Here is a 25,000-nt window from a genome sequence, read left to right as displayed (position 1 = left end):
GTCAACAAATCGGTGTGTACCACCACCACCACCACCACCACCACCACCACCACCACCACCACCACCACCACCACCACCACCACCACCGAGTTGTAGGGATCCATTATGGGCCCCTGTCTGTCTGCCTGTCTGATTCATTCGTGTTTATTTAAACGTCCTCCAATGATGGTTGTGCAGTGAAAGAAATGCGTGCCCGAGCTCGAGCTCGTGCGCAAACACACACACACACACACACACACACACACACACCACACGGGGGGGGGGCAATGGGGGGTGAGGAGGAGGAGGAGGAGGAGGAGGAGGAGGAGGAGGAGGAGGAGGAAAGCTTGGGTTGGGTGGTTTGAGGATTTGAAGGTTTAGCCCTGCAATGTTCCTTACAACTTAAAAACTTTGTGACACACAAAGCGATATTCATTTTCTCCTTCTACTTTTCACTCTGTAGACCAAGATGGCAGACTATATCAGCCTTTGTGGAATGTGACCTTGTATTGCTTTGCCCTACTCTGCTCTGCTCTGCTCTGCTCTGCTCAACTTAACAGACGTGTTTTTGCTTTTGTTTATGATTTTTGCTTGCTTGCTCGCTCGCTCCCATGACTTGACTGTGGTTTCCCTTTCTATTACAGCACGGTGACCAGACTGCCTTGGGGTAATCAGAAAGGAGGCCAGAAGCAGTCTTTTTTCTGACGCACTGAGACTACATACCAGCCGATTTGGAGGAAAAGATATCCCTCTCTCCCTCCCTCCCTCCCTCCCTCCCTCCCTCCCTCCCTCCCTCCCTCCCTCCCTCCCTTCCTCCTTGACCCATTTTCCCTCTTTCCCGATACACTCAATAAATTTAAAGTAAATCAATGAATCAAGTCTCTAGTAATTTATTTGTTGGGATTTATTTGTTGGAAATTATCCCTCCACACCTTCGCCCCTCCCCCCACCACTCGAGGATGTCTCCCTGGGGGGGGGGCGGGGGGGTTGGGTGGACTCGTGTAGGCATACCTCTCCTCCCTTGGCTTTCCGGTCCACTTCGCTCCAGCATACCTAACTCTTTGGAAATGGTAATAGAGTTCATGACACACCCTCACAGAGAGAGGAAGAGTCCGATCGTTCACTGATTCGCTCTCAGCCAGCCTCGCCCTGACAGCTCAGGCATGTCTAAATCCGAATGTGGGCAATATTTACATGACTTGACTTGGTGCTTCTAACTTTTTCTCTCTCTTTTTTTTTTTCTTCTTTAGTATTTTTTTCTTTACCCTACAAACAGCACACTGCAGCTGTCTTCGGACACACAGCAGATCGATCCCATAACAGAGGGTTGTGAGCCACCATGGGAATAGAACTCAGGACCTCTGGAAGAACACATTCAGAACTCTTAACTGCTGACTCCATTATTTCCGATTAATGTTTAATGTTTATTTTATTTTATTTTATTTTATTTTCGGAGCTGGGGACCGAACCCAGGGCCTTGTGCTTCCTAGGCAAGCGCTCTACCACTGAGCTAAATCCCCAACCCCAATGTTTAATGTTTAAATAAATAAACCTTGTAAAGAAATTAAGCATCTTAAAACCATAGGCATGTGCATCCCCTCCTCATTCGTTCATTCCCTCGCTCATTCATTCAGACAGACAGACAGACAGACAGACAGACAGACAGCAACCAAAGTCTAGCCTTTAACAAAGCAAGAAAGCATACCCTGCGGGACGCACAGATGAATTCCTGAGGCTTACCCTGCAGAGCTTACATGAGGCTTAGTAAAGGACTGACCTGACAACAGCTACCTACATACGTTGAAAAGTCTACCTGGTATTGACGGATGATGACAAACTGTATGTGTGATACAAAACTGTATGTGTGGTTCCCCTTATAACTCATCTCGAAGAGCCCAGCTGTTGGGGCTCGTTCTTTTGGGGGGAAATGGAGGCTTTTCATCTTTCCCAAAGCTCCTCCTAGATCCTTTCTGTCCATCTGTCCATCCGTCCGTCCGTCCGTCTGTCCGTCCGTCCGTCCATCAAATTCTACCCTAGGCCTGCCCTTAGGTTGGTGGTCGTCCATTGAGTGCTAGTGACTTCTGACTTGTCTCTGTCTTCCCCTCTGAGAACTGTATTTAGATCTGATGCAGGCACGCAGGCAGGCAGGCAGGCAGGCAGGCAGGCAGGCAGGCAGGCAGGCAGGCCCTCCCTCGTTTTGAAACAGACAGACAGACAGACAGACAGACAGACCAAAGGGTCAATGACTGACTGCACTTAAAGGGGCTGTTGACTCCTCTTTGGAGTTACCGCTGTTTAAAACTTGCTTGATAAAATAAAGTCATCGAATCCAAACTACGCAAAGGGGACACTATAACAAATTACGACTGCTTGTGTATATAGAAAACAGGGTTTTTTCTTTCCCTTATTCCATTATGTATGTTTGCTTTTCTTCAAGAATAAAACCGGCTAGGTGGTGCCTCGGAGACTTTTTTTTTTTTCCCCCCAGGAGTCCCTTCGGGCCCTGCCAGCGGGAGCCTGGACCTCTGAGGCCAGAGAGGGTGTGCTGTATCCCCGGCTCGCTCCCTCCCTCCTGGGATCAATCTAAAAAATGGACAGTTTTGGACACAAGCTTAAGTAATGTTCAGCTCATTCATGCAAGAGAGATGTAGGAAGGACAACACCCCCACCCCCACCCCCACCCCTACCCCCACCCGACCAAATAATACCCTAACCAATAAAAACTAGCTCCTTACTCCTCCGCCTGAGGATTTCTGCGGTCTCATGGTTTGTTCTTGGTTGTTGTTGTTGTTGTTGTTGTTGTTGTTGTTGTTTTGTTTTGTTTTGTTTTGTTTTGTTTTGTTTTGTGTTTTTCAGACTTTAAGACAAATGTAGGGGTTGGGGATTTAGCTCAGTGGTAGACCGCTTGCCTAGGAAGCACAAGGCCCCGGGTTCGGTCCTCAGCTCCGAAGAAAAAGGAAGAAAAAAACAAAAACAATAAGACAAATGCTTGTTGTGATTCTCATTTCATTTCAAGGCTGCTATTCTCTAAATCAGAAGGACTCCCTTACAATTCTTCATGGGTAAACTTGCTTTACATCCCTGACATCAACAACAAAAAGAATTCAGAAAGTGGTGATGGACCAATCTGTTTGGGTGTTTCTTGCCTGCTTGACCTTGACTCGCACAAGAGAGCATAGAGAATAAAATAAAGTAGGTGGATGGAGAGATGGCACCGTCGTTAAGAGCACTGATTGCTCTTACAGCGGTCCTGAGTTCAATACCCAGCCAACACATGGCGGCTTGCAACCATCTGTAATTGTCAATCATGCCCTCTTCTGGGGTGTCTGAAGACACCTACAGGGTACTCGAATAGACATAAAACAAACAAACAAACAAACAAACAAACAAATCTTTAACAATTAAAAACAAAAAGAATAAAATAAAGCGAAGGACCCGCCTTGGAGACCTGCCCGGTATTGCTCCAGAGTCTACTTTTTAAAACACAGAGGTAGGGGTTGGGGTTTTAGCTCAGTGGTAGAGTCCTTGCCTAGCAAGCTCAAGGACCTGGGTTCAGTCCTCAGCTCTGGGAGAAGAAAAAAAATACACACACACACACACACACACACACACACACACACACACACACACAGAGAGAGAGAGAGAGAGAGAGAGAGAGAGAGAGAGAGAGAGAGAGAGTTTGACAGCAATAAAAAACAAAACAAAACCACTTTAAAATACAGAGATGTAAGGATACTCAGAGGGCTCAGAGGAAGCAACCAAGTGTTTGTTATATGGGTGCCAACAATATGGTTCATCTCTTCTTCTCTTCCACGTGGCATGGTGGCCAAGGTGGTGGGGAAACCACACAGTGAAAGGAATTGAACTACAGCACACAAGCAAGTCTCCCTCCCAGACATGAATAAAACTGAAATTAGGCTAAATGTACAATGAAAGGAAGCCAGGTGTTCGTGCATGTCTTTATTTCCATCATTCAAGAGGCAGAGGTGTTTAGAACTGTGTCTCTGTGAGATAGAGGAAGGCAGGCAGGCAGGCAGGCAGGCAGGCAGGCAGGCAGGCAGGCAGGCAGGCAGGCAGGCCTGATCTAGGTACTGATTTCCAGGTCTATGTGCAGACACCCCTGACTCAAATAAAGGAGTGAAAAGGAAAAAAAAATACAATTCACCTGGAAGGGTCAGCCAGCCATCAGATGCAGTGAACTAGAAAATTGGGATTCTCAACTGAGGCCTGTTCCCTCCCTCCCTCCCTCCCTCCCTCCCTCCCTCCCTCCCTCTCTCCCTTCCTTCCTTCCTTCCTTCCTTCCTTCCTTCCTTCCTTCCTTCCTGGCTTACAGACAGCCAGGTCCAAGCCCAAAAGAGTCCAGCAAGGAGCTTAGAGACTATGAGAGAGTGCACAGGTGTTCTAGGGAGGAATCAGCTCACCACCCAGCATCCCCATTTGGGTTCTTGTGCAATCGACACAGGGAGATTGACAATCTGGAATTTAGTGAGAAATCAAACAAGGGACACAGAATGCAAAATATTTATTTACACAGCAAGTGGGTCAGTTGGATTAGCAAGCTAGGACACCCACCCCCGACCCCATCCCAGCCCCCTACCACTGCCGGGTCTCCCTTCCTTGTTATCCCTTTCTCATGCCTCCCTCAATATGGGCACACAGGACCAGGAACATGTTTCTCTCAAAAACGCGTTTTCTGCTGTGAACTCAGTCTGGCAGAGAGTGAGTGGGTGAAGGATCCCTAAAGACCAGAGGGTTTATTAGAGGAAGGCTACCTCACAGTGTTCTTCACACCAGGAACAACAACAACAACAACAACAACAACAACAACAACAACAACAGCAACAGCAACAGCAACAGCAACAGCAACAGCAACAGCAACAGCAACAATGAATCAACAAATGGTGGACAGGAGATGAGCAGGGATGCTGGGGGGATGGGAGGGAGGGTAGGGCTGGTGAATCTGCACCTCCCTGAAGGTCTGCCTGTGAAATACTGGTTGATATATGCCTAGTTGAGGACAATATTCCCCTCTCCTGTGGTTTTCAATGGGACATGACTTCATTGCCAGAGACTATGGAATTGTTTCCATTTTCCCCTTCAAGAACTGTGTTTAGATCTGTTACAGACAGGCTCTGGGTTTTGAAACAAACAAACAAACAAACACACACACACACACACACACACACACACACACACACACACACAACGAGAGAGAGAGAGAGAGAGAGAGAGAGAGAGAGAGAGAGAGAGAGAATAGAGAAAAACAGAGACAGACACAAGAGAATTTGATCTCTCTCTCTCTCTCTCTCTCTCTCTCTCTCTCTCTCTCTCTCTCTCTTTCTCTCCCCCTCCCCCCTCCCCTAGTTTCTCAGACTGGGTTTCTCTGTATTCGTCTGTAGGGCGGGAAGGACTGAAACTCTCAGATTCACCTTTCTCTGCCTCCCTAGTGCTGCTTTGATGGTAGTTTGGGGAGATTGGGATAGGAAGTAAAAAAGCTTGAGTGCTGATATCAAAGCCTCCCCTCCCCCCCACATGCATGCATGCATACACACACACACACACACACACACACACACACACACACACACACACACACACACACCCCTACCTGTCTCCTTCACACAGTTATTAAAAACTTTTTAACTGTGATTTAGAAAGTGTCTAGGGCTGGAGAGATGGCTCAGCGGTTAAGAGCACCCGATTACTCTTCCAGAGGTCCTGAGTTCAATTCCCAGCAACCACATGGTGGCTCACAACCATCTGTAAAGAGATCCGAAGCCCTCTTCTGGTGTATCTGAAGACAGCTACAGTGTACTTATATATAATAAATGAATAAATCTTTAAAAAAAAAAAAAAAGTGTCTAGATCATAGCTTCAGAGTCAGCACATCCTCTCCATACAGAAGACACTGACTGACTGACTGACTGACGGACGGACGGACGGACGGACGGACGGACACACACACACACACACACACACACACACACACACACACACACACAAATACATATTTATATATTTAAAATGATGCTTAAAAAAAACCCGTCTTCCTGTATAACGGAGGTTTAAAGGGAATCTGGCTGACAGCACGTTTTTGTGGTGTTTTAATTCCTTTTTTTTTTTTTTAACCAAATAGGAGGGAGATCTGTTGTCCCTTTTATTAAAAGCCAAAGTATTAAGTGGCGAGCCGATGTTTCAACTTTCACCATTCTGTTCCTTTCACCAAAAAGAGGGGGTTCTTTGGCTTTTCCTTTCCTTTTTGAAACAAAACCAGTTGGCCTAGCTTCCCTGTTCCTTTTCCCTCTTCCACGGTATGCTCGATGAAATAAAGTAAACAAATGAAGTTTCTAGTTATGTATTTGTTTGGGAGACCCGAACTATCTCTCAAGAGAGAGTTGCGGGTGTTGGGGATTTAGCTCAGTGGTAGAGCGCTTGCCTAGCAAGCGCAAGGCCCTGGGTTCGGTCCCCAGCTACGGAAAAAGAAAAAAAAAAAAGAAAAAAAAAAAAAAGAAAGAAAGAAAGAAAGAAAGAAAGAAAAGAAAAAAAGAAAAGGAAAAAAAAAAGAGCGAGTTGCATCTCCCCGCCGCCCCCCCACACACAAGGCCTCCTCCCTGTATGTGGGGGGAGGGGGAGGGGTGGACAGGAGCTAGCTGAGAGGGGGTGGGGTGGGGCGGGGCTGGAGAATATGCAGGTCCCTGAAGGTCAGTCGGGGAAATACTGCTGCTGCCCTAGCACGCTTCAGTGCCTCTTTAGAGTTTAGAGTTTTCTAAAGTTTTCTGCCTGAAATCAGCGAGTGATGATTTCACTGTGAAATGATGTCTGATCATCGCTCTCGCTGTCCTGTCAGGGCTCCGGCTCCTGGCAAATGTCTGACTGAAGGAAACCTTAGTTAGACTCACACCCAGCTGTTTGGAAATGGTAATGGAGTTGATAGCACACCCTGGGGGAAAGAGGCAGACTCCCTTTTTGCTCACTCTCAATTCCCAGCCTCGCCCTGCCAGCTCGGGGATTTCTAAGTAAGGGTGAATCTGGACCATATATGTACAGGGTTTGGCGTTTCTGATTCATGTTTAATGTTTAGTTAAATAAAGCTTGTCAAGGGCTGGAGAGATGGCTCCGAGGTTAAGAGCACTCACCGCTCTGCTCTTCCAGAGGTCCTGAGTTCGATTCCACAGAAACCACATGGTGGCTCACAACCCTCTGCAAAGGGATATCCCATGCACTCTACTGCCCTGTGTATATGAAAAGGGCTTTAGTGTACTCAATGTAAGTGAAAATAAATAAGTAAACCTTTAAAAGAATGAAACGAAATGAAGCTTGCAAAGAAATTGAGCATCTTAAAATGCCAGGCACGTTTATCCGCTCCTTTTTTTTTATTTCGTGTGTGGATCACATAACCACAGAGGTGGTTCCCCTTTCCTTAACCTCGACAGCCCAACTGGGACAGAAGTGCAAACTATCATCTACCTATCTGGGAGTGGAGTGGTTGGATACAGGGAGATGGAGCATTTGCAGTTAGTAAAGTTCTGATGTCGGTTTTTATTTCCTTTCATTTTTGGATAGATATCGGGAGCCTTTTTTTTTTTTAAGTACAAATTTTGTTTTCTGTGCAACATTCTGATCATAGTTTCCCATCGCAAAGCTCTTTCCAGATCCTTCCTCCCCATCCACCACCCCGTACTAACCCAGGCCTGCCCTTAGATGTGGTTGATGCATACCCAGGTGAGTCTCCATTGGAGAAAGGACGATATTCCCATCTCCTATGACTGTCAATGGCCGATGACCTAAATGCCAGTGACTTCGGACTTGACTCCATTTTCCCCTCTGAGAACTGGGTTTGGATCTGTTGAATGCAGGCAGGCCCTCGGTTTTGAAACAAACAAACAAACAAACAAACAAACACACCAAAAAATATTTAAAGCAGGCAACAACTGCCTGCACGCCAAGAGACTGTTGACTCCTCTTTGGAGATAGTACGATGTGAAACTTGCTTAATAAAGTAGAGTCCACACAACACAAAGGGAACACTTTAACAAATTATGAAGGAGAGAGGGGGGGGGGTATGTTTATCTACCTCCTCTTGTTTCTCAGACTAGAGATTTCATCTTCCTCTGTCTCTCGAGTGCTGGTGGCTTTGCTGCTGGTTTGGGGGGGGGGATTGGGATAGGGATAGGAAGAGAAAAGGCTTGAGTGCTGATTTTAAAGCTCTCTCTCTCTCTAAAGCTCTCTCTCTCTAAAGCTCTCTCTCTCTCTCTCCCCCCCTCCTTCTCTCTCTCTTTACACACACACACACACACACACACACACACACACACACACACACACACACACACACTGGAGAGGAAGACAGGAAGACCTATCTAGATGCAACGTGAAGAAGGCCTATGTCAGATGAGTTAATGGCTAGGGAACTGTTAGCTGGCTAGTCTGCCATTTTGTTGCAGTTGCTAGTATTATAAGGACACTTTCTCATTGGTTGTTTCTGCTGTTGCTGCCAGAATTCATTACATATTCTGTTAGGCTCTTCTGTGTGATAACACACTCAGAAACCGAACACTGTTGAAGTCAGTCTAACTGCTTTCTTTGTTGTCTAGTTACCCGCAATAATCTTGGACCTGAACTGAACACCCAGCAGCACTTCCCGCACCCACCCATGTATAAGCTTTTATAACCTGGACCACCAACACTAGAGCGACAGGGCAGACAGAGACTATTTGGAACCGGACTTCCATTTTGAGTTTTTGTTTGTGTTCTTGTTTTTTTCTCCTGTCCTGTCCTGTCCTGTCCTGTCCTGTCCTGTCCTATCCTGTCCTCTCTGTCTGTATGTCTGTCTGTCTGTCTGTCTGTCTGTCTGTAAATCCACACATATAGTTCTTTCCACATCTTATATCTCAAAACAAATAATGCTTGCTGTGATCCTCATTTCATTCAAGGGTACTACTCTCTAGACCAGAGGAGCCCCCTTACAATTCTCCACAGGTAGTGATGACCGGAGTGTTCAGTGCGACTAAGCAGGAATTATATGGTTGCCGCCATTATGCTTGATCTTACCGAAGGTAGGGTTGCGGGGCATGGTTGCCACGATGGCGACCAGTAGACCGTGATTGAGGAGACCGAACAATAATTAACCTACAATTCTCCCTCTCTGTCAACTGTTTCTCTGTCACTCTCTGTCTCTCTTCCCTCCTTCCCTCCCCCGTCTCTCAGACCTGAATGAGCATTGGAACTAAAGTAAATGTACATGTGAAAAGAAGCCAGGTGTGGTGCTGCATGTCTTTGATTGCATCACTTGAGAGGTGAAGGTGGGTAGAACTCTGTGAGCAGGCTGCAGACCTGAACCAGGTACTGATTTCCAGGGCTTTTGTGCAAAGACCCCTGACTCAACTAAAGAAATGAGGAGGAAAATAAAGAAACAGATACAATTAACTTGGAATAAACCAAACAAACTAAGAAAAAGGAAAGGCAGTAATGGAGTGGCCTGGCTTACAGAGGAGGGGCAGACATTTATCTGCCATTGCCTCCTCTGTTGAACACACAAACACACGCATGGGGGAGGGGGGAGAGACAGAGACAGAGAGAGACAGAGAGACAGAGAGAGGAAGAGAGACAGAGACAGGGAGACAGAGAGAGAGACAGACACAGAGAGAGAGAGACAGACAGACAGAGACAGAGAGACACAGAAAATTCGATCCCTGTCTCTCTCTCTCTCTCTCTCTCTCTCTCTCTCTCTCTCTCTCTCTCTCTCTCTCATCACAGGCTGAGCTCAGGGACAGTGAGTTCCACACTCACTCAGAGAAAAACTCTGTCTCCAGTCACCCTCACCCACACGCCTTCAAAATGATCCATTGTACTATTTTAGATTTATGTCTGAGGAGCCCCTCTCCCTCCGCCTCCTCCTGTTACGTTGTAGAAACGTTTAATCCCAAACAGGGCTTCTCTCCTACCCTGCCTTGATGATTCTGTTCCTGGATAAAAGATACACAAGCTTTATTATCTACAGGAAGCCTTAAATAGCACTAGAAGACCTGGGCAGGCAGATATCTACCCTCTAGGTTGTTAGTTTTGGGGGTTTTGTTTGTTTGTTTGTTTTTGTGTTTTTTGTTGTTGTTTTTAATTTTTTTAGATTTGTTTTTTATTTATCTGAGTATGCTGCAGTTATCTTCAGACACACCAGAAGAGATCAATCAGATCTCATTACAGATGGTTGTGAGCCACCATGTGGTTGCTGGCAATTGAACTCAGGACGTCTGGAAGAGCAGTCAGTGCTCTTAACCGCTGAGCCATCTCTCCAGCCCCTGTTGTTGTTTTTTGTTTTGGTCAAAAACCTGGATTCTCGGGGTTGGGGATTTAGCTCAGTGGTAGAGCGCTTGCCTAGCAAGCGCAAGGCCCTGGGAAGAGCAAGGTCCCCAGCTCCGGAAAAAAAGAAAAGAGGAAGAAAAAACAAACAAAACAAACAAAACAAAAAAAACCCTCTGGATTCTCAGGAGCTGTGTGGTGTGTCCTCTTATGTTCTGGTGCCCTCTTCTGGCATGCAGACATATAGGAATCAGAGAGAGCCCACATTTTTGTCCAGGAACAAACAAACTGCCAAACTGCCAAACAAACAACAAAGGATTGTAGGTTTTGACTGGCTCTGTAGGTTTCAGAGAAAGGCAGGGCAGACCTCTGTGAGTTTGGGACTAGACTACTCTACCGAGCAAGTTCCAGGGAGGGATTCCACAGGAGCACAGTGGACTGGACAAAATTTTGACTTTGTAATTTTATTTTTTGCCCAATTGGGATTTATGATTTGATTGTCACAAAACTTATACCTTTCATTTTATTTTATTTTCGGCCAAAATTTCATTTTCAGTTTCACTTCCGATTTAACTTTTAATTTCTTGTCGCGCTTATGTTCGGATCGAGTTAATTCTCTGGGGAGCTGTGCCCTTGCCACTGGTGCTGGCAGAAGGGGATCCCGAGATCTAGAGGTTCTGTGTGGTGGGCTGTGTGGCAGAGGAAAAAAATGAAATTAAGAACATATATAAATCTATGGATTTGTATAAGGAGAAACGTATGGTATGGTGGGAAGATGTAAGGGAGAGAAAAATAAAAAAAAAAAGATAGATAGATAGATAGATAGATAGATAGATAGATAGATAGAGTGATTCATGCTCCCAGCCTCCTATGTACAGAGTTCCCCGAGGCGTTTTTACTCGCCAAATAAAGACTGCGGTGTTTCCCAACACACCATGTGAATGTCCGTGGCTGTCGAAATTATTTCATTTATGTTTTTCACGTTTGTCGTCCGTGTCACTTCAAAGGCCATTGTGACTTCAGTCTTGTTATTGATTCATATATGCTTTCTATTTCTTTTCATTTTTCAAAACCTTTTTGTCTAAATTGTATTTGTCATTCACCTTGATTTAAACATTTATTAAAGTCCAGTTTGCCATTTATTCGTATTTACTCGTACTTTATTATTATTTTATAAATTTATTCCATCATTTCGTTTCAGTCGTCTATATTTGCCCTTCCTCTCGTTCCCGCTTTTCTTTTTTTTTCTTTTTTCTTTTTTCTTTTTTCAGAGCTGGGGACTGAACCCAGGGCCTTGCATTTGCTAGGCAAGCACTCTACCACAGAGCTAAATCCCCAACCCCGTCGTTCCCACTTTATGTCTGTTAACATTTAATTGTTTTATCTCCCTTGTCCTTCTGTGTCCCTCGTCTTAATTTCTGCTTTATTGTTTTCTTTTTTTTTTTTTAATTTATTTATTTAACGCATGTGAGTACACTGTAGCTGTCTTCAGACACACCAGAAGAGGGCATCAGATCTCATTACAGATGGTTGTGAGCCACCATGTGGTTGCTGGGATTTGAACTCAGGACCTCTGGGAGAGCGGTCAGTGCTCTTAACCGCTGAGCCATCTCTCCATCCCATCTGTTTTATTGTTTACATCGCACTTACTCTGTTTTTATGGCGATCTATTAACTTTTTTCCATGTCAGTCGTCGGTATCTGTTGATCACCTTGATTTTATTTTTTTTTTTCTTTTTTCTTTTTTTCGGAGCTGGGGACCGAACCCAGGGCCTTACTCTTGCTAGGCAAGCGCTCTACCACTGAGCTAAATCCCCAACCCCGATCACCTTGATTTTTGTTTTATTGTTTATTCACATTGACTCTTTATTCATTATTATTTTTAAGTAAAATAAAATAAATAAAATTTAAATATGGTAAAAATATTTGTTAAACAGATATTAAAAGGGAGGTCTACAGCAGATTTTTAAACTAACGGGCACACACACACACACACACACACACACACACACACACACACACACAAATTTCTCCCAGAGGTCCTGAGTTCAATTACCAGCAACCACAAGGTGGCTGACAACCATCTGTAATGGGATCTGATGCTCTCTTCTGGTGTGTCTGAAAATAGCTACAGTGTACTCTTACGCATAAATAAAATAAATAAATCTTTAAAAAAAAAATAAAATATGAGGTTGGCTCTCTTTGCTCCTCTCTTTGCTCTTTTGCTCTTCCTCTCTTCCCCTCTTCCCCTTTGTCCCTTCTCTCCCCATTCCCCTCCCAAATTCTCTCCACGTGCTCATGACTGGCCTTTACTCTCTTCTTCTACCTTTCTTCTCTCATTAAACCTCTCCGTGGAGGGGGAGGGGTGTGTGTGTGAGTGGGGGGAGGGGGGAATGAGGTTGACCAGTCTTCCTGTGTAACAGAGGTTTAAAAGGAGGCTGGTCGACAAAACGTTTTTTTTTGTGGTTTTTATTCTCTCTCTCTCTCTCTCTCTCTCTCTCTCTCTCTCTCTCTCTCTCTTTCTCTCTCTCTCTCTTAATCAACTCGGAAGTCGATCTGCTGTCCCTTTTATTAAAAGCCAAAGTATTAAGTGGCGAGCCGATGTTTCAACTTTCACCATTCTGTTCCTTTCACCAAAAAGAGGGGGTTCTTTGGCTTTTCCTTTCCTTTTTGAAACAAAACGAAAGGAGGAGCTCGACCAGTTGGCCTAGCTTCCCTGTTCCTTTTCCCTCTTCCACGGTATGCTCGATGAAATAAAGTAAATAAATGAAGTTTCTAGTTATGTATTTGTTTGGGAGACCCGAACTCTCTCTCAAGAGAGAGTTGCATCTTCCCGCTGCCGCCCCCCCCCCCCCCACACACACAAGGCCTCCTCCCTGTATGTGGGGGGAGGGGGAGGGGTGGACAGGAGCTAGCTGAGAGGGGGTGGGGTGGGGCGGGGCTGGAGAATATGCAGGTCCCTGAAGGTCAGTCGGGGAAGTACTGCTGCTGCCCTAGCACGCTTCAGTGCCTCTTTAGAGTTTAGAGTTTTCTAAAGTTTTCTGCCTGAAATCAGCGAGTGATGATTTCACTGTGAAATGATGTCTGATCATCGCTCTCGCTGTCCTGTCAGGGCTCCGGCTCCTGGCAAATGTCTGACTGAAGGAAACCTTAGTTAGACTCACACCCAGCTGTTTGGAAATGGTAATGGAGTTGATAGCACACCCTGGGGGAAAGAGGCAGACTCCCTTTTTGCTCACTCTCAATTCCCAGCCTCGCCCTGCCAGCTCGGGGATTTCTAAGTAAGGGTGAATCTGGACCATATATGTACAGGGTTTGGCGTTTCTGATTCATGTTTAATGTTTAGTTAAATAAAGCTTGTCAAGGGCTGGAGAGATGGCTCTCCACAGAGGTGGTTCCCCTTTTCTTAACCCGACTGGGACAGAAGTGCAAACTATCATCTACCTATCTGGGAGTGGAGTGGTTGGATACAGGGAGATGGAGCATTTGCAGTTAGTAAAGTTCTGCTGTCGGTTTTGTTTTGTTTTGTTTTGTTTTGTTTTGTTTTGTTTCCTTTCATTTTTGGATAGATTTTTTTGGATAGCCTTTTTTTTTTTTCTTTTTAAATACAAATTTTGTTTTCTGTGCAACATTCTGATCATAGTTTCCCATCGCAAAGCTCTTTCCAGATCCTTCCTCCCCATCCACCACCCCGTACTAACCCAGGCCTGCCCTTAGATGTGGTTGATGCATACCCAGGTGAGTCTCCATGGGATATTCCCATCTCCTATGACTGTCAATGGCCGATGACCTAAATGCCAGTGACTTCGGACTTGACTCCATTTTCCCCTCTGAGAACTGGGTTTGGATCTGTTGAATGCAGGCAGGCCCTCGGTTTTGAAACAAACAAACAAACAAACAAACAAACAAACAAACACACCAAAAAATATTTAAAGCAGGCAACAACTGCCTGCACGCCAAGAGACTGTTGACTCCTCTTTGGAGATAGTACGATGTGAAACTTGCTTAATAAAGTAGAGTCCACACAACACAAAGGGAACACTTTAACAAATTATGAAGGAGAGGGGGGGGGGGTATGTTTATCTACCTCCTCTTGTTTCTCAGACTAGAGATTTCATCTTCCTCTGTCTCTCGAGTGCTGGTGGCTTTGCTGCTGGTTTGGGGGGGGGATTGGGATAGGGATAGGAAGAGAAAAGGCTTGAGTGCTGATTTTAAAGCTCTCTCTCTCTCTAAAGCTCTCTCTCTCTAAAGCTCTCTCTCTCTCTCTCCCCCCCTCCTTCTCTCTCTCTTTACACACACACACACACACACACACACACACACACACACACACACACACTCACTTCCTAGGATGAAAGAAAAGAAATGAAAAGGAAGGCACCCATGGTGATGCATGACTTTGATCTCACTTTGGTCTCAGCACTGGAGAGGAAGATAGGAAGACCTATCTAGATGCAACGTGAAGAAGGCCTATGTCAGATGAGTTAATGGCTAGGGAACTGTTAGCTGGCTAGTCTGCCATTTTGTTGCAGTTGCTAATATTATAAGGACACTTTCTCATTGGTTGTTTCTGCTGTTGCTGCCAGAATTCATTACATATTCTGTTAGGCTCTTCTGTGTGATAACACACTCAGAAACCGAACACTGTTGAAGTCAGTCTAACTGCTTTCTTTGTTGTCTAGTTACCCGCAATAATCTTGGACCTGAACTGAACACCCAGCAGCACTTCCCGCACCCACCCATGTATAAGCTTTTATAACCTGGACCACCAACACTAGAGCGACAGGGCAGACAGAGACTATTTGGAACCGGACTTCCATTTTGAGTTTTTGTTTGTGTTCTTGTTTTTTTCTCCTGTCCTGTCCTGTCCTGTCCTGTCCTGTCCTGTCCTGTCCTATCCTGTCCTCTCTGTCTGTCTGTCTGTCTGTCTGTCTGTCTGTCTGTAAATCCACACATATAGTTCTTTCCACATCTTATATCTCAAAACAAATAATGCTTGCTGTGATCCTCATTTCATTCAAGGGTACTACTCTCTAGACCAGAGGAGCCCCCTTACAATTCTCCACAGGTAGTGATGACCGGAGTGTTCAGTGCGACTAAGCAGGAATTATATGGTTGCCGCCATTATGCTTGATCTTACCGAAGGTAGGGTTGCGGGGCATGGTTGCCACGATGGCGACCAGTAGACCGTGATTGAGGAGACCGAACATAATTAACCTACAATTCTCCCTCTCTGTCAACTGTTTCTCTGTCACTCTCTGTCTCTCTTCCCTCCTTCCCTCCCCCGTCTCTCAGACCTGAATGAGCATTGGAACTAAAGTAAATGTACATGTGAAAAGAAGCCAGGTGTGGTGCTGCATGTCTTTGATTGCATCACTTGAGAGGTGAAGGTGGGTAGAACTCTGTGAGCAGGCTGCAGACCTGATCCAGGTACTGATTTCCAGGGCTTTTGTGCAAAGACCCCTGACTCAACTAAAGAAATGAGGAGGAAAATAAAGAAACAGATACAATTAACTTGGAATAAACCAAACAAACTAAGAAAAAGGAAAGGCAGTAATGGAGTGGCCTGGCTTACAGAGGAGGGGCAGACATTTATCTGCCATTGCCTCCTCTGTTGAACACACAAACACAGGCGCCGAGAGAGCGAGAGAGCGAGAGAGCGAGAGAGCGAGAGAGCGAGAGAGCGAGAGAGCGAGAGAGCGAGAGAGCGAGAGAGAGAGAGAGAGAGAGAGAGAGAGAGAGAGAGAGATCTGTTAATCTGTTTGTCTCCCTCCCCTAGTTTTTCAGACAGGGTTTCTTTATGAAAAGAAAGAAACTGGTAGCTGTAGGCTGGTAGCTGCTGGCTGTTAAAGGTCTAGGTAAAACAATGTGATGGCCTAAGAGGAAAATAAAGAAACAGATACAATTAACTGTTAAGGCCTAGATGCCGTGTGAATGAGGCCTACATCAGATTGGTTAAGATAACTGTCACCTGGCTAGCCTGCCATTTTAATATTGCAAGGACGCCTTCTCATAGGTTGTTTCTGCTGTCACTGCCAGAGTTCATTACATATTCTGTTAGGTTCTGTATGACACACACGCAGAAACCAAACATTGTAGAATCCAGTGTGTCCTTGAGTGCGTGTCTACAATGCGTGCGTGCGTGCGTGCGTGCGTGCGTCTGTGCATGCGTGTGTCCATGGCCATGCTAGAGCCCACCCCAGATTTGTGTTTCAGAGATCTTTACTTATTTATTTTTCCTGCCTTGGCTTGTGTAGGCACTAAGTCACCACACTTCCCGAAAAACAAAATGAAACAAAACAAAACAAAATCCACCAACAAATGGACCAAACCCAAACCCCAAGCCAAACAAACAAATATTCCTGCCTGCCTGTCTGTCTATCAGGGCTACAACAGAGAGAAGTGGAATCTTGAATGAACAAAACTAGAATACCTAAGTCTGCCTGTTTCCCCTCTTCCCACCCTCCCCTGCCCCCCAGCCCATCCCCTAGAGCTGGTCTAGCATGTTCTCTGACCCTGGGGGTGCGGTGAACCGGCCTGCTTTGCTAAACTCTGTAGTGTATAAACTTGGTAACTCTAGAAAGCAGGAGCTGAAAATGTGCAGATAAGGTGGTGGTCGAGCTGTGTGTGTGTTGGTGTGGGAGGGAGACTGCTTCGGTAACTGCTGCTTTTCAATGTCCGGCTGAAACTCTGTGCTTATGATGTATCTTTTGGTTTATTCGATTTTACTTACTGTCTATTGGGTTTGCATTTGATTTTTATTGATTTTATTGATATTTATGTTTAACTATTTTGACCTGGCTAAATGACTGACTGACTGACTGACTGACTGACTGACTAAGTCTACCTGGCATACAGGAGGAATTCAAGGACGAACGATTGTTTAAGTATGACAAAAATAAGTAAGTAAGTAAGTAAGTAAGTAAGGGGGTTGGGGATTTAGCTCAGTGGTAGAGCGCTTGCCTAGCAAGTGCAAGGCCCTGGGTTCTGTCCCCAGCTCCGAAAAAAAAGAAAGAAAAAAAAGTAAGTAAGTAAGTAAGTAAGTAAGTAAGTAAGTAAATAAATAAATAAATAAATAAATACGATCATTTAGAAGTAATATAGGCAGAAGGAGAACATGTGGCTGTGGATGGTCTGAGGCTTCTGGCTGCTTTTGGGTGCCTCTTCACCTTTCTGCACGTGCAAACTGAGTTTAATTAAGTTCTGTTTCCCTAGAGGCTGGGAAAGGGAGAAACAGAAGTGACCTGGAACATCAGGGCTAATGGCCGGCTGCCTCCATCTTGGTGAGGTCAGGTGTCAGCCAAGCTGGCTGCCAACCATCCACAGTTGAATCCAAAGTGCCCAAATGGGACACTATAACAAATCATGTATACAGATTTGTGTATATGGAAAACATTTTTCCTTTCTCTTCTTTTCTTTTCTTGAGAAATTCAGCTGGTCCTGATGTCTTTCCCTCGGTGTGTCCCTCTGTCATCTCTCTCTCTCTGTCTCTTTGTCTTACTGTCTCTGTCTGTCTCTGTCTGTCTCTGTCTCTGTCTCTCTGTGTGTGTGTGTGTGTGTGTGTGTGTGTGTGTGTGTGTGTGTGTGTGTTCCTTAATCTCAGCAGCACTACTCATCCAATCGATTTTTCCTCTCCCCTTGTCTCCTTCACATGGCTATTACCCCACCTTAAACAGCACTAGAAGAGCCTGGCAGGCAGATATCTACCCTCTATGCTGTCAGAATTTTTTTTTTTTTTTTTTAAAGTCAAAACCTGGATTCTCAGGAGCCATGTGGTGTGTCCTCCTAGGTTCTGGTGCCCTCTTCTGGCATGCAGACATATAGTCAGCAGAGAGAGCTGTGTGGGTGGCCGAGGCAGGCAGAGTGGACCTCTGTGAGCTTGAGGCTAGATAAGTCTACGGAGCAAGTTCCATGACTGCCTGGGCTATACCAAAAGAAACGTACCTTGAGGCAAAACAAAACAAAGCAGAAAAGGTTCTGCTTTTATTTTACAGACATGTGTTCTCTCTAGTCCTATTGACTATAGAAGTTTGATCATGAAGTCACATTGATTTTTATTACAGAGTTTATTTGTGTGTGTGTGAGAGAGAGAGAGAGAGAGAGAGAGAGAGAGAGTTTTTTCTTTAATCTTCAAACATATTTTTTATTGTTTATTTATTTTATGAGCACACTGTCACTGTCTTCAACACACAAGGAGAGGATTCCATTACAGATGGTTGTGAGCCACCATGTGGTTGCTTGGATTTGAACTAAGGATCTCTGGAAGAGCAGTCAGTGCTCTTCACCGCTGAGCCGTCTCTCCAGCCCTGAAACAATATCTTGAATAAACAATAACAAAAACACTAAAACTAAGTCTGCCAGTTTTCCTCTTTCTTTCTCTCTCTCTCTCTCTCTCTCTCTCTCTCTCTCTCCCTCCCTCCCTCCCTCCCTTCCTTCTTTCTTCCTTTCTTTCTTTTTCTTCAGATAGGATTTCTTAGTGAATGATATTTATGTTGATATAAATTTTTTACGTACTTTTGACTGGCTAACTAACTAGCTAAGTCTGCCTGTCCTAAAGAAGGAGTTCCCCTGCCACAACTAAATACGTGCATAGAAAAAAAATATATAATTATTAACTTGGGATGAAACTAATGTAACAAGCAAGCAAACAAACGCACAAGCAAACAAAGTAGGGATGGTGGTGCTGGGTGCCTGGTATATGGGAGATGGGAGACCTGTGGTCTAGAGCGTCCAGAGCTCTGGCCTCCATACTCTGGACTGCATTCTCTCTAGCAATCTTCCCAAAGTGGCTGTATTTAACCATGTTTTTATTTTTTAAATTGGCTCTCTCTCTCTCTCTCTCTCTCTCTCTCTCTCTCTCTCTCTCTCTCTCTCTTTCTCCCTCCCTCCCCCTCCCTCCCTCCCTCCCTCCCTCCCTCCCTCCCCCCACCACACACACAGAGGCACGTGTGAACAAGGGAATGCAAATGCACAAAATAAGTATGTTTTGATCAGAGTGAAAACAAATCACGGGAATTTTAACCATTCCACCATCATTCCACCATTCTTTTAATTTACTCTCTGTGTTTAGTCTTCCAAAGAGGGTGGCAGGTGTGTGGTTTGGTGAGTGCCGGCTGGCGGTGGCAGCGAGGAACAGAGAACAACAACAACCCCCCCTCCCCCCCATCGGGATCGGTGGAGGGTTTTAAAAATGAGTGAGCCATTTAAAAATGGTGTGGAACTGAGGTCGCCGCCACCCTCCCCTCACGACGGAGTTTGGACGCTCCCTTTTCCTAACTGTGCCTGTTCCTTGCTAATTGTTAACCGATTCGAGAGTGCATGTCCTTTCACTTAGAGGTGGCCTGTTTTCACCGCTCCGTCCTACTTTCCTTTTCTGGGTGCCTGAGGGGGTTGGCCCCGAGTCCATCCCGCGTTCACTGTGTTCCGGCGGGACAACCGGGACCGTTTGTGCCATTCGGGAGAAGTGGTGGGTACCTGCCCCGTTGTGCGTGGGTGAGTGTCCCCCTGAGCTAGGGAGGTCACTCCGGAGAGACGGAATGAGTGTGTGTGGCGGCGGCGGCGCGTGACAGTCTGTATTGGTTTGCTTGATCGAGATCGCTGTCGGGCGACACCTAGTGGCGACAAGTTTCCGCAACGCTCCTGTCCCCCGGTTGGTGACAAAGGACGGGGAAGTGCCTGTGGTGAGCCGGCCAGGGTGAGAGGGTGACAGGCAAGCAGGCGGGTGCGCGACGGAGACGCCGTCCTGTCTGGGGACCATCTCTAGCTAGGAGGTTGTACCTGGAGAACTTCAGGGGAGGAGGGTGGCTGTACGACCTATTGGGACACAAGGAGGGGTTGGTGGCAGCTGGATGAGGTCGACCAGAAGGCTTGGGCCCCGTCCCGGATTTTTTTTTTTTTTTTCCAATTTTTTTTTTTTAAATTTTTTATTTTATTTTATTTTTTTTTTATTTCTTCCCTCCTCTCCGGTCCCAGCCAGCGGGACCATAGACACTTTTGAGGCCGAGAGGGTGCTGTGTCCCCGGCCTCCGAGCCGAGGTGGCCCGGCTAGGGGGCGCCACGGAGTTTTTTTTTTTTTTTTTTCTTTTCCAGGAGTCCCTTCGGTCCCAGCCAGCGGGACCATAGACACTTTTGAGGCCGAGAGGGTGCTGTGTCCCCGGCCTCCGAGCCGAGGTGGCCCGGCTAGGTGGCGCCACGGATTTTTTTTTTTTCTTTTCCAGGAGTCCCTTCGGTCCCTGATAGCGGGAGCCTGGACCTCTGAGGCCGAGAGGGTGCTGTGTCCCCGGCCTCCGAGCCGAGGTGGCCCGGCTAGGGGGCGCCACGGAGTTTTTTTTTTCTTTTCCAGGAGTCCCTTCGGTCCCTGATAGCGGGAGCCTGGACCTCTGAGGCCGAGAGGGTGCTGTGTCCCCGGCCTCCGAGCCGAGGTGGCCCGGCTAGGGGGCGCCACGGAGTTTTTTTTTTTTTTTTTTCTTTTCCAGGAGTCCCTTCGGTCCCTGATAGCGGGAGCCTGGACCTCTGAGGCCGAGAGGGTGCTGTGTCCCCGGCCTCCGAGCCGAGGTGGCCCGGCTAGGGGGCGCCACGGAGTTTTTTTTTTTTTCTTTTCCAGGAGTCCCTTCGGTCCCTGATAGCGGGAGCCTGGACCTCTGAGGCCGAGAGGGTGCTGTGTCCCCGGCCTCCGAGCCGAGGTGGCCCGGCTAGGGGGCGCCACGGAGTTTTTTTTTTCTTTTCCAGGAGTCCCTTCGGTCCCTGATAGCGGGAGCCTGGACCTCTGAGGCCGAGAGGGTGCTGTGTCCCCGGCCTCCGAGCCGAGGTGGCCCGGCTAGGGGGCGCCACGGAGTTTTTTTTTTTTTTTTTTCTTTTCCAGGAGTCCCTTCGGTCCCTGATAGCGGGAGCCTGGACCTCTGAGGCCGAGAGGGTGCTGTGTCCCCGGCCTCCGAGCCGAGGTGGCCCGGCTAGGTGGCGCCACGGATTTTTTTTTTTTCTTTTCCAGGAGTCCCTTCGGTCCCTGATAGCGGGAGCCTGGACCTCTGAGGCCGAGAGGGTGCTGTGTCCCCGGCCTCCGAGCCGAGGTGGCCCGGCTAGGGGGCGCCACGGAGTTTTTTTTTTCTTTTCCAGGAGTCCCTTCGGTCCCTGATAGCGGGAGCCTGGACCTCTGAGGCCGAGAGGGTGCTGTGTCCCCGGCCTCCGAGCCGAGGTGGCCCGGCTAGGGGGCGCCACGGAGTTTTTTTTTTTTTTTTTTCTTTTCCAGGAGTCCCTTCGGTCCCTGATAGCGGGAGCCTGGACCTCTGAGGCCGAGAGGGTGCTGTGTCCCCGGCCTCCGAGCCGAGGTGGCCCGGCTAGGGGGCGCCACGGAGTTTTTTTTTTTTTCTTTTCCAGGAGTCCCTTCGGTCCCTGATAGCGGGAGCCTGGACCTCTGAGGCCGAGAGGGTGCTGTGTCCCCGGCCTCCGAGCCGAGGTGGCCCGGCTAGGGGGCGCCACGGAGTTTTTTTTTTCTTTTCCAGGAGTCCCTTCGGTCCCTGATAGCGGGAGCCTGGACCTCTGAGGCCGAGAGGGTGCTGTGTCCCCGGCCTCCGAGCCGAGGTGGCCCGGCTAGGGGGCGCCACGGAGTTTTTTTTTTTTTTTTTTCTTTTCCAGGAGTCCCTTCGGTCCCTGATAGCGGGAGCCTGGACCTCTGAGGCCGAGAGGGTGCTGTGTCCCCGGCCTCCGAGCCGAGGTGGCCCGGCTAGGGGGCGCCACGGAGTTTTTTTTTTTTTTCTTTTCCAGGAGTCCCTTCGGTCCCAGCCAGCGGGACCATAGACACTTTTGAGGCCGAGAGGGTGCTGTGTCCCCGGCCTCCGAGCCGAGGTGGCCCGGCTAGGTGGCGCCACGGATTTTTTTTTTTTCTTTTCCAGGAGTCCCTTCGGTCCCTGATAGCGGGAGCCTGGACCTCTGAGGCCGAGAGGGTGCTGTGTCCCCGCCCTCCGAGCCGAGGTGTCCCGGCTAGGGGGCGCCTCCGAGACTTTATTTTTTCCAGGATCCTCCCCGGTCCCTGCCAGCGGGAGCATGGACTTCTGAGGCCGAGGGGAAGCTGTGTTCCAGGCTATCTACCATGGCCTCCTCGGTCTGTGAGCACTCAGGGTTCTAAGGTCGACCAGTTGTTCCTTTGCGGTCCGGTTCTCTTTCTACATGGGGACCTCTTGGGGACACGTCACCGAACATGACTTCCAGACGTTCCGTGTGGCCTGTCATGTTTATCCCTGTGTCTTTTACACTTTTCATCTTTGCTATCTGTCCTTATTGTACCTGGAGATATATGCTGACACGCTGTCCTTTTGACTCTTTTTGTCATTAAAGGACGTTGGAAGAGGCTTGCACCAAGGCTGTTTGCTTGTCCAGCCCTAGCTCTTTTCTTCTGCGCATGGGCCTCTTCGATGCTCGAAGCTTAGCGTCCCCCCATGAGTACGCGCTTCCTGCTTTCCCGTGCTTGCTTGCCTGTGCTCTGTGGGGCAGCTTTATGACAACCGTCCCGCGTGTCAGGCGTTCCCGATTTCCCCGTGGTGGTTGTCGTCCGTTACCGGTAGGAGTCGTTGGTGCCGAGTGCGACTGGAAGGGTTTTCCCGTTTGGTGCTAGTGACCCCCTGGCGTGCTCCTCTGCGGCCGACCGGTTTTTTTATTTGTTTTTTTTTTTTTTTTTTTTTTTGTTTTTTTTTTTTTTTTTTTTTTTTTTTGGAAGGAGTTCCCGAACCTCCGCTGCTTGGTGGTGTGTCCCTTTCTTTCCTGCTGTGTGCCTCCCGAGTTGCACCTTTTCTCCTTCGAAGGGGATTTTATTTTTTTATTTTTATTTTTTATTTTTTTTTTTTTTTGAAGGAGTTCCCGAACCTCCGCTGCCCGTTGAGTCCCGTTCTTCCACGCCACGTGCCTCCCGAGTGCAACGCTTCCTTTTTTTTCTCGCCCTCGAGAAGGGTAAATTTTTTTTTTTTGTGTGTGTGGCAGTGTTAGCGACTTCTTCCCGTGCTCTCTCTCGCTCTTCTCGCTCGTATTCCCGTCCAGTGCGTTGTTAGAAAGCTCTCACGCCCGTTGTTCCCGATGCATGGCGTGTCTCGCTCCCGTTGGATCGATGTGGTGCTGCCGCGTTCTCTTCGGGCCGGGGCCTAAGCCGCGCCAGGCGAGGGACGGACATTCATGGCGAATGGTCATTCAGCGCGAATGGCGACCGCTCTTCTCGTTCTGCCAGCGGGCCCCTCGTCTCTCCTCCCCATTCCTTTGCAGGGTGGTGTGTGGAAGTCAGGGGTGCGGCTGTCCGGCACGAGCGCTGACCCGCGCACACTTGTTGCTGTGGTTCGCGGTGTCCCTGTGGACGTGTCGGGGGCGCTTGCCCCCACGCCGTTCACTGCTTCGCGGCCCTCTTCCCCCGTGCCGGGGGAAGGTGGTAGACCCGCTGCGGTGCATACCCTTCCCGAATGGTGTGTGCACGCGCCCTGCTTTGTGTGAGCCTTGCGGTGCTCCTGGAGCGTTCCGGGCTTTGACCACCAAGGTGCCCGCTTCTGAGTTGGCGGTGGCGCTTCCCGCTCCCCGGCGTGCCTCCTGTGCTCCATGGTGCTTGTGCCTTTACGCTTTCCCTTGTCCTAGTTGCCGGCTTTCTGCACGGTGACAGAAAGGGGGGGGGTCGAGGAGTTGAGTGTGCGGTTAAAAGGCTCCTTCCGTTGGGTGAGCGCCCACCCCGTGCCTATGTTTTTGGTGCCTTCACCCGCGGGCCCTGCGCGGTTAGGGTGGTGCTGAGCGATCGCGGCTGGCCCTTTTTAAAGACCGGACTCCCTCAAGTCAAGGCTCCTCCTTTGTGTGCGCCTTGAAGAGGCCTGGCTCTCGGCGGGGACCTGTCGCAGGTCCCCCCGGTCCGCGAATGCTCAAGAAGACCCCGGAGAAAGAGACCTTTGCCGATACCGCAGACCCCCCACCAGCTGGCGCGTGGTCCTTCCCGTTCTGTCCCGCGCCTGTTGCTCGTTTCCCGTTGCGTGCACGGAGCCCTTGGCTGCTCGTCGGTGTTGGGTTCGTCCCGCCCTCAGTGAGGAATTTGCCTTCTCTAGCTATCTTCGGAAAGGGCTTTACGATCTCCGAGGGGCTTCTCCCGGATGGTCCCCTCGGCTGCCCGCCCTGACCTCAGCCTTCTGCGCGCAGCGTTTGCTCTCTCGCCTACCGCGACCCGCGCCTCCCCGCTCCGAGTACGAGGAGGGATCACGCGGGACGGGGCTCTGTCGACCTGCCGCTGTGCGGAGCTTGTGGGGGAGATTGGGTTTCTGGTGGCAGGTGGCGGGGAAGGGCCGTGCACACGCCCGCGTGCGCGGTACCCCCCTCACCGCGAGGGGTCGTCGCGGGACGGGTGGGTTTGGAAGGGCGGCGGTGGGCTCCCGGTCCCACCCGCCTCCGTTTCCCCCGTGCCCTCCGTCGCGTGTGCGTCCCTCCCACGCGCGTCCACGTCCCGGCCACTCTCGCGGCGAGGTCGTGTCGCGTGTGGTGCGTGCCGCGTGCTCTCGGGCGTCTGCGGTTGCCGCCTCGTCCCCCCCTTCCACGGCAGCGTTCCCACGGCCGGTGGAGATCGCGGGAGCCGTCCTACCCCCCCTTCCCCCTCCGCGGGGCTCTCGAGGGTCCGTGAACCGCGGGGTTGGCCTCGCTCTCGGGGGCGGACTTCTTATTTGGGGGAACCGGCGGTCGGCCGCGTCCGGCGCGTCGTCGGACGTTGGGACCCGCTGCCA

The 25,000-nt window shown here is 48.6% G+C and overlaps 2 long non-coding RNA genes across 4 annotated transcripts in view; both read left to right on the top strand.

Moving 5' to 3' along the window:
- The window catches only part of LOC147997436 (uncharacterized), a 19,153-nt gene extending 18,287 nt beyond the window's left edge, over positions 1–866 (top strand). The window contains exon 3 of one of the 2 annotated variants that reach the window (XR_015647874.1): positions 624–866. This is a non-coding gene — a long non-coding RNA (uncharacterized LOC147997436). The remainder of the gene's footprint in view (positions 1–623) is intronic. The other variant, XR_015647873.1, reaches the window with a different exon arrangement.
- An 18,619-nt stretch (positions 867–19,485) lies between these two features.
- The window catches only part of LOC147997432 (uncharacterized), a 19,154-nt gene continuing 13,639 nt past the window's right edge, over positions 19,486–25,000 (top strand). Inside the window, exon 1 of one of the 2 annotated variants that reach the window (XR_015647871.1) lies at positions 19,486–19,740. This is a non-coding gene — a long non-coding RNA (uncharacterized LOC147997432). The remainder of the gene's footprint in view (positions 19,741–25,000) is intronic. The other variant, XR_015647872.1, reaches the window with a different exon arrangement.

This window comes from Rattus norvegicus, unplaced genomic scaffold (genome assembly GCF_021556685.1).
Source record: "Rattus norvegicus strain SHRSP/BbbUtx unplaced genomic scaffold, alternate assembly SHRSP_T2T unassigned-0000150, whole genome shotgun sequence".
Taxonomy (NCBI): domain Eukaryota; kingdom Metazoa; phylum Chordata; class Mammalia; order Rodentia; family Muridae; genus Rattus; species Rattus norvegicus.
Note: the sequence above shows the minus strand (reverse complement) of the source record. Positions and strands in the feature narration are given on the sequence as shown.